Raw genomic sequence first — 8,188 nt, 5'->3', positions numbered from 1 at the left:
GAGGCCCGTATTCCCGAGTTGGAATTCCCAGTTGGATGACCCTTCAAAAGATTTTTCCCAGCGGGTCCTTGTTTTTTTCCTGAGTTACTAGTTTGGAAGTCGAAGATTTCCAAGTTCCCAGTTGTTTTGAAAGTGGCATTAATGGGTATTCACTTTGAGTCAGGAACCAGAACTCCTCTTTAGTGACCAGTGAATGCATTCGGTCACATGAATTTCACTTACCGGCATATTAACTCTGGCGGCAGGTAGCCTAGTGGTTAGAGCGTTGGACTTGTAACCGAAAGGTTGCAAGATGAAATCCCTGAGCAGACAAGGTAAAAATCTGTCGTTCTGCCCCTGAACAAGGCAGTTAACCCACTGTTCCTAGGCTATCATTGAAAATAAGAATTTGTTCTTAACTGACTAGTTAAATAAAGGTAAAAAATGAACTGAGCCAGGATCACAGGCCAACGGATTGGGAAGTAGGTCCCAAAGTGCTCTTTCAAGCGTTGGAGGTGAGCAGTCATCACTCGTGTGGGATACTTACTGTACTGATGCTGTTTTCTGTTAGAAACATGCACAGCCGAGGGAAGGGGGCGTGGAAAGACTCGCCTTTGACTCTCTCTCCAATAATAATTATTTCCTGATTTGGTCACACATCTGTAAAATGTTTTGGTATTTCCCCTGCATGCTTGCGTTCGTTCTGCTTCTCAAATAACAATACATAGGCAAGGAGACAGATTGTTTTTTCATTAAACAGAAAGTTTACTTGTTTTTTTTCTTCTCCATTGTGAATGACAACACTTCCTCTCTCAATGTGAAAAATCTTTCCAACACTCCCCCTCGATAACCATCAAGCCTCATTGTGAAATAGGATATTGTCATGCTCTGAACTCATATCTCCACATAGATTTGTGAACAGGCGTGAGCGCAGTGGATATGGTTTGATGCTGCAGTATATCTCTCTTCTGTGCTCAGCTGTTTTGCCACCAGTTAATCTCGGTATATCATACAATGTGTCCAGGGTAGCCTAGTGGTTAGAGCGTTGGACTAGTAACCGGAAGGTTGCACGTTCAAACCCCCGAGCTGACAAGGTACAAATCTGTCGTTCTGCCCCTGAACAGGCAGTTAACCCACTGTTCCCACTGTTAAAATAAAGGTAAAAAAAAATATGGCAGAGGTAGACACGTTCATAACTCGAGGACAGAGGCCTGCCCACCGTCCCGCCATAGATGGAGCCCCACCATTCGATCCTATGGAATCAGTTTTTTTGTCAATATTGCCATGCAGCACGCTGAACATCCCCTGTGCTGTTTCGTGAGACAGAACAGTATGTCCTCGTTAATAGCATCCCCCGACAAAAGTCAATGCATGGGCATCTCGGCCCTCACAGCTAACGTCCATTTGGAGAGCATGAGCTGGGGAGTTTGAGTCGTTCAGTCAGTTTCCTCTCGATTGCTAGCAATAGCATAAATGATTAGTTTAACAGTGTTATGTGACATGTATTGGTGTGCGTTTCTGTGTCTTCTGCCTCCCCACACATTGTTTTCACCATATCGATTGCGGCTGGTAATATCAAAGTCTCTGCAACAGTGTGTGGTTTCATAGCGTAGCCTGCCTAGCCATTCACCATGGGAATGATTCACAGTGTGTGGTTTCATAGCGTAGCCGGCCTAGCCATTCACCGTGGGAATGAATCACAGTGTGTGGTTTCATAGCGTAGCCGGCCTAGCCATTCACCATGGGAATGATTCACAGTGTGTGGTTTCATAGCGTAGCCGGCCTAGCCATTCACCATGGGAATGATTCAACAGTGTGTGGTTTCATAGCGTAGCCGGCCTAGCCATTCACCATGGGAATGATTCACAGTGTGTGGTTTCATAGCGTAGCCGGCCTAGCCATTCACCGTGGGAATGAATCACAGTGTGTGGTTTCATAGCGTAGCCGGCCTAGCCATTCACCGTGGGAATGAATCACAGTGTGTGGTTTCATAGCGTAGCCGGCCTAGCCATTCACCGTGGGAATGAATCACAGTGTGTGGTTTCATAGCGTAGCCTGCCTAGCCATTCACCGTGGGAATGATTCAACAGTGTGTGGTTTCATAGCGTAGCCGGCCTAGCCATTCACCGTGGGAATGAATCACAGTGTGTGGTTTCATAGCGTAGCCTGCCTAGCCATTCACTGTAGGAATGATTCAACAGTGTGTGGTTTCATAGCGTAGCCGGCCTAGCCATTCACCATGGGAATGAATCACAGTGTGTGGTTTCATAGCGTAGCCGGCCTAGCCATTCACCTTGGGAATGAATCACAGTGTGTGGTTTCATAGCGTAGCCAGCCTAGCCATTCACCTTGGGAATGATTCAACAGTGTGTGGTTTCATAGCGTAGCCGGCCTAGCCATTCACCATGGGAATGAATCACAGTGTGTGGTTTCATAGCGTAGCCGGCCTAGCCATTCACCTTGGGAATGATTCAACAGTGTGTGGTTTCATAACTTAGCCGGCCTAGCCATTCACCATGGGAATGATTCACAGTGTGTGGTTTCATAGCGTAGCCGGCCTAGCCATTCACCGTGGGAATGATTCACAGTGTGTGGTTTCATAACGTAGCCGGCCTAGCCATTCACCGTGGGAATGATTCAACAGTGTGTGGTTTCATAGCGTAGCCGGCCTAGCCATTCACCGTGGGAATGATTCACAGTGTGTGGTTTCATAGCGTAGCCGGCCTAGCAATTCACCATGGGAATGATTCAACAGTGTGTGGTTTCATAGCGTAGCCGGCCTAGCCATTCACCGTGGGAATGATTCAACAGTGTGTGGTTTCATAGCGTAGCCTGCCTAGCCATTCACCATGGGAATGAATCACAGTGTGTGGTTTCATAGCGTAGCCGGCCTAGCAATTCACCGTGGGAATGATTCAACAGTGTGTGGTTTCATAGCGTAGCCTGCCTAGCCATTCACCATGGGAATGAATCACAGTGTGTGGTTTCATAGCGTAGCCGGCCTAGCCATTCACCGTGGGGATGATTCAACAGTGTGTGGTTTCACAGCGGCTTTGAGAATGGTGATCGCTTGCAGTGATGACGCAAAAAATGACTAGGTATCCCCCCTTACCCCCGTCACTGTCCATTTCTTACCCCCGTCACTGTCCATTTCTTACCCCCGTCACTGTCCATTTCTTACCCCCGTCACTGTCCATTTCTTACCCCCGTCACTGTCCATTTCTTACCCCCGTCACTGTCCATTTCTTACCCCCGTCACTGTCCATTTCTTACCCCTGTCACTGTCCATTTCTTACCCCCGTCACTGTCCATTTGTTACCCCCGTCACTGTCCATTTCTTACCCCCGTCACTGTCCATTTCTTACCCCGTCACTGTCCATTTCTTACCCCCGTCACTGTCCATTTCTTACCCCCGTCACTGTCCATTTCTTACCCCCGTCACTGTCCATTTCTTACCCCCGTCACTGTCCATTTCTTACCCCCGTCACTGTCCATTTCTTACCCCCGTCACTGTCCATTTGTTACCCCCGTCACTGTCCATTTCTTACCCCCGTCACTGTCCATTTCTTACCCCGTCACTTTCCATTTGTTACCCCCGTCACTGTCCATTTCTTACCCCCGTCACTGTCCATTTGTTACCCCCGTCACTGTCCATTTCTTACCCCCGTCACTGTCCATTTCTTACCCCCGTCACTGTCCATTTCTTACCCCCGTCACTGTCCATTTCTTACCCCCGTCACTGTCCATTTCTTACCCCCGTCACTGTCCATTTCTTACCCCCGTCACTGTCCATTTCTTACCCCCGTCACTGTCCATTTCTTACCCCCGTCACTGTCCATTTCTTACCCCCGTCACTGTCCATTTCTTACCCCGTCACTGTCCATTTCTTACCCCCGTCACTGTCCATTTCTTACCCCCGTCACTGTCCATTTGTTACCCCCGTCACTGTCCATTTGTTACCCCCGTCACTGTCCATTTCTTACCCCCGTCACTGTCCATTTCTTACCCCGTCACTGTCCATTTCTTACCCCCGTCACTGTCCATTTGTTACCCCCGTCACTGTCCATTTCTTACCCCCGTTACTGTCCATTTCTTACCCCCGTCACTGTCCATTTCTTACCCCCGTCACTGTCCATTTCTTACCCCGTCACTGTCCATTTCTTACCCCCGTCACTGTCCATTTGTTACCCCCGTCACTGTCCATTTGTTACCCCCGTTACTGTCCATTTCTTACCCCCGTCACTGTCCATTTCTTACCCCCGTCACTGTCCATTTCTTGTTTTTTAACGACGAGAGAAGTGCTACACCTGGTGGAGAGAGAAATAGTTGTTTTATCCGCGCTGTACGTTACGGCATGACACGTCAAGATGTAACGGAGGATCAGTTTTTTCAACTTTTCTCCAATACTATAGAGCCATTACCATGTCGATCAACGCTTGAATAGAAACCTAGTTCACACCCCCGATTTTGACGTCAACACAGTCGCTACAGAAAACATTCGTATGAATGTTGCGGTTGCACACATTTGTACGGAATGGGATGAGTTTACGTTAGTTTAAAACCAACACCAAAATTTGGACAAATTGTCACGCTGCTACCTTACTATGCATGCAATGGGCTTTTGCAAGCTAGCTACTCCATAGTCCAGGCTACAGTAAGAGCTAGCCACATTTCACTGTCAGACAGAACACAACTCAAACTGTTGACCAAAAAAGTTGCTAGCTAACATTAACATTAACAGCGCCTCTGCTCTGGCTCTGTTGTGCATCAGAAAAACTCACCAGTTTAACATTCAGAATACATTCCAGTATGCTCCTTCTCCGGTCTTCTTGACATTTAAATCCACATGTGTGCTGATCAACAGTGCCAAACTAACAACTCTGCCACATGCTGGATATGGTTCACCTCTGCCTTGCACACCTGTGTGAAGCTAGTCACAATAAGGATTAGCCACACTAGTGGAATTTGCTGTTCGCTTTCAAATTTAGTACATTTCTTATTTATTTAACCTGTATTTAACTAGGCAAGTCAGGTAAGAACAAATTCTTATTTACAGTGACGGCCTGGCAAAGGCCTCCTGCGGGGACGGGGGCTGGGATAAACATTTAAAATACATGAAATAAAAATATAGGACAAAACACACATCACGACAAGAGAGACAACACTACATAAAGAGAGACCGAAGACAACATAGCATGGCAGCAACACATGACAACACAGCATGGTAGCAACACAACATGACAGCCACATGGTAGCAACACAACATGGCAGCAGCACAAAACAGGGTACAAACATTATTGGGCACAGACAACAGTTAAAGGGCAAGGTAGAGACAACAATACATAACGCGAAGCAGCCACAACTGTCAGAAAGAAGGTCCATGATTGAGTCTTTGAAGACATGGAGATAAAACTGTCCAGTTTGAGTGCTTGTTTGTTGTAGCTCATTCCAGTCGCTAGCTGCAGCGAACTGAAAAGACGAGCGACCCCGGGATTTGTGTGCTTTGGGGACCTTTAACAAAATGTGACTGGCTGACTGGGTGTTGTATGTGGAGGATGAGGGCTGCAGTAGGTATCTCAGATAGGGGGGAGTGAGGCCTAAGAGGGTTTTATAAATAAGCATCTACCACTGTCTTGCAACGGGTATGCAGAGATGACCAGTTTACAGAGGAGTATAGAGTGCAGTGATGTGTCCTATAAGGAGCATTGGTGGCAAATCTGATGGCCGAATGGTAAAGAATATCTAGCCGCTCGAGAGCACCCTTACCTGCCGATCTATAAATGATGTCTCCGTAATCTAGCATGGGTAGGATGGTCATCTGAATCAGGGTTAGTTTGGCAGCTGGGGTGAAAGAGGAGCGATTACGATAGAGGAAACCAAGTCTAGATTGACCTTTAGCCTGCAGCTTTGATATGTGCTGAGAGAAGGACAGTGTACCATCTAGGCATGCTCCCAAGTACTAGTATGAGGTGACTGACTACCTCAAGCTCTAAACCCTCAGAAGTAGTAATCACACCTGTGGGGAGAGGGGCATTCTTCTTACCAAACCACATTACCTTTGTTTTGGAGGTGTTCAGGACAAGGTTAAGGGCAGAGAAAGCTTGTTGGACACTAAGAAAGCTTTGTTGAGCATTTAACACAAAATCTGGGGAGGAACCTGAATATAAGACTGGATCATCTGCATATACATGGAGGAGAGATCTTCCTAGTGCCTGAGCTATGTTGTTGATATAAATTGAGCTTGGGGGCTAGGATCGAGCCTTGGGGTACACACTTAGTGACAGGCAGTGGCTGAGACTGCAGATGTTCTGACTTTATATACTGCACTCTTTGAGAGGTAGTTAGCAAACCAGGCCAAAGACCCCTCAGAGACACCAATACTCCTTAGCCGGCCCACAAGAATGGAATGGTCTACCAGGACAACATTGCTTAGAATCAAAATAAGTGACAGTGGTTCAAACTTATACAGATACACTGCCCTCCTGAATTATTGGCACCCTAGGTAGGAACCCCAATTGCAGTGAAAAAGGTAATTGTTTATCAGCTTGATCTTACATTCAAAATATCATATCAATCTAACCTTTAATTTAGTTAAAATTGTAAAACTAAAATAAACTCATCAAGAAAAAATTATGACCTGAACCTCATTGAAATCCTGTGGGCTGATCTGAAGAGGAGAGTCCACAAGCAGGGACCAAGGACTCTGAAGGATCTGGAAAGTTTCTGTATGGAGGAATGATCTCAAACCCCTTGCTATGTGTTCTCCCACCTCATCAGACATTATAGGAGACAACTCAGAGCTGTTATCTAGGTGATAGGAGGGTGTGTGTTCTCCCACCTCATCAGACATTATAGGCGACAACTCAGAGCTGTTATCTAGGTGATAGGAGGGTGTGTTCTCCCACCTCATCAGACATTATAGGAGACAACTCAGAGCTGTTATCTAGGTGATAGGAGGGTGTGTGTTCTCCCACCTCATCAGACATTATAGGAGACAACTCAGAGCTGTTATCTAGGTGATAGGAGGGTGTGTTCTCCCACCTCATCAGACATTATAGGAGACAACTCAGAGCTGTTATCTAGGTGATAGGAGGGTGTGTGTTCTCCCACCTCATCAGACATTATAGGAGACAACTCAGAGCTGTTATCTAGGTGATAGGAGGGTGTGTTCTCCCACCTCATCAGACATTATAGGAGGCGACTCAGAGCTGTTATCTAGGTGATAGGAGGGTGTGTGTTCTCCCACCTCATCAGACATTATAGGAGACAACTCAGAGCTGTTATCTAGGTGATAGGAGGGTGTGTTCTCCCACCTCATCAGACATTATAGGAGACAACTCAGAGCTGTTATCTAGGTGATAGGAGGGTGTGTTCTCCCACCTCATCAGACATTATAGGAGACAACTCAGAGCTGTTATCTAGGTGATAGGAGGGTGTTTCTCCCACCTCATCAGACATAACAGGAGACAACTCAGAGCTGTTATCTAGGTGATAGGAGGGTGTGTTCTCCCACCTCATCAGACATTATAGGAGACAACTCAGAGCTGTTATCTAGGTGATAGGAGGGTGTGTGTTCTCCCACCTCATCAGACATTATAGGAGACAACTCAGAGCTGTTATCTAGGTGATAGGAGGGTGTGTTCTCCCACCTCATCAGACATTATAGGAGACAACTCAGAGCTGTTATCTAGGTGATAGGAGGGTGTTTCTCCCACCTCATCAGACATAACAGGAGACAACTCAGAGCTGTTATCTAGGTGATAGGAGGGTGTGTTCTCCCACCTCATCAGACATTATAGGAGACAACTCAGAGCTGTTATCTAGGTGATAGGAGGGTGTACTATGTACTAAATGCAAGGGTGCCAATAATTGTGACATGCATGTTTTTGAAAAAAAAATTGGAACAATTTTAAATCAATGAAAGGTTAGATTCATATGATATTTTCAGTTTAAGATCAAGCTGATAAACAGCAATGACATATTTACCTAGGGTGCCAATAATTCAGGAGGGCAGTGTAGTAGAACCATGCCATATTTGAAGTAGATAATGGTAAACAAGTTTGGGATGTTGAACAGCCCTTTTAGTCGTGGTATATCAGCCACAGGGTAGGGGTGGGCAGCCTAGTGGTTAGAGCGTTGGACTAATAACCGGAAGGTTGCAAGTTCAAACCCCTGAGCTGACAAGGTACAAATCTGTCGTTCTGCCCCT

The 8,188-nt window shown here is 46.3% G+C and overlaps 1 protein-coding gene across 1 annotated transcript in view; it reads left to right on the top strand.

Annotated features, from left to right (window-relative positions):
• LOC110518541 (ERC protein 2) overlaps nt 1–8,188 on the top strand; it is a 492,964-nt gene that overhangs the window by 41,630 nt on the left and 443,146 nt on the right. The gene's annotated exons all lie outside the window — the stretch shown is intronic.

This window comes from Oncorhynchus mykiss, chromosome 16, assembly GCF_057628025.1.
Source record: "Oncorhynchus mykiss isolate SJ-2025 chromosome 16, ASM5762802v1, whole genome shotgun sequence".
Taxonomy (NCBI): domain Eukaryota; kingdom Metazoa; phylum Chordata; class Actinopteri; order Salmoniformes; family Salmonidae; genus Oncorhynchus; species Oncorhynchus mykiss.
The sequence above is the reverse complement of the archived record's forward strand: the minus strand, read 5'-3'. Positions and strand labels throughout refer to the sequence as shown.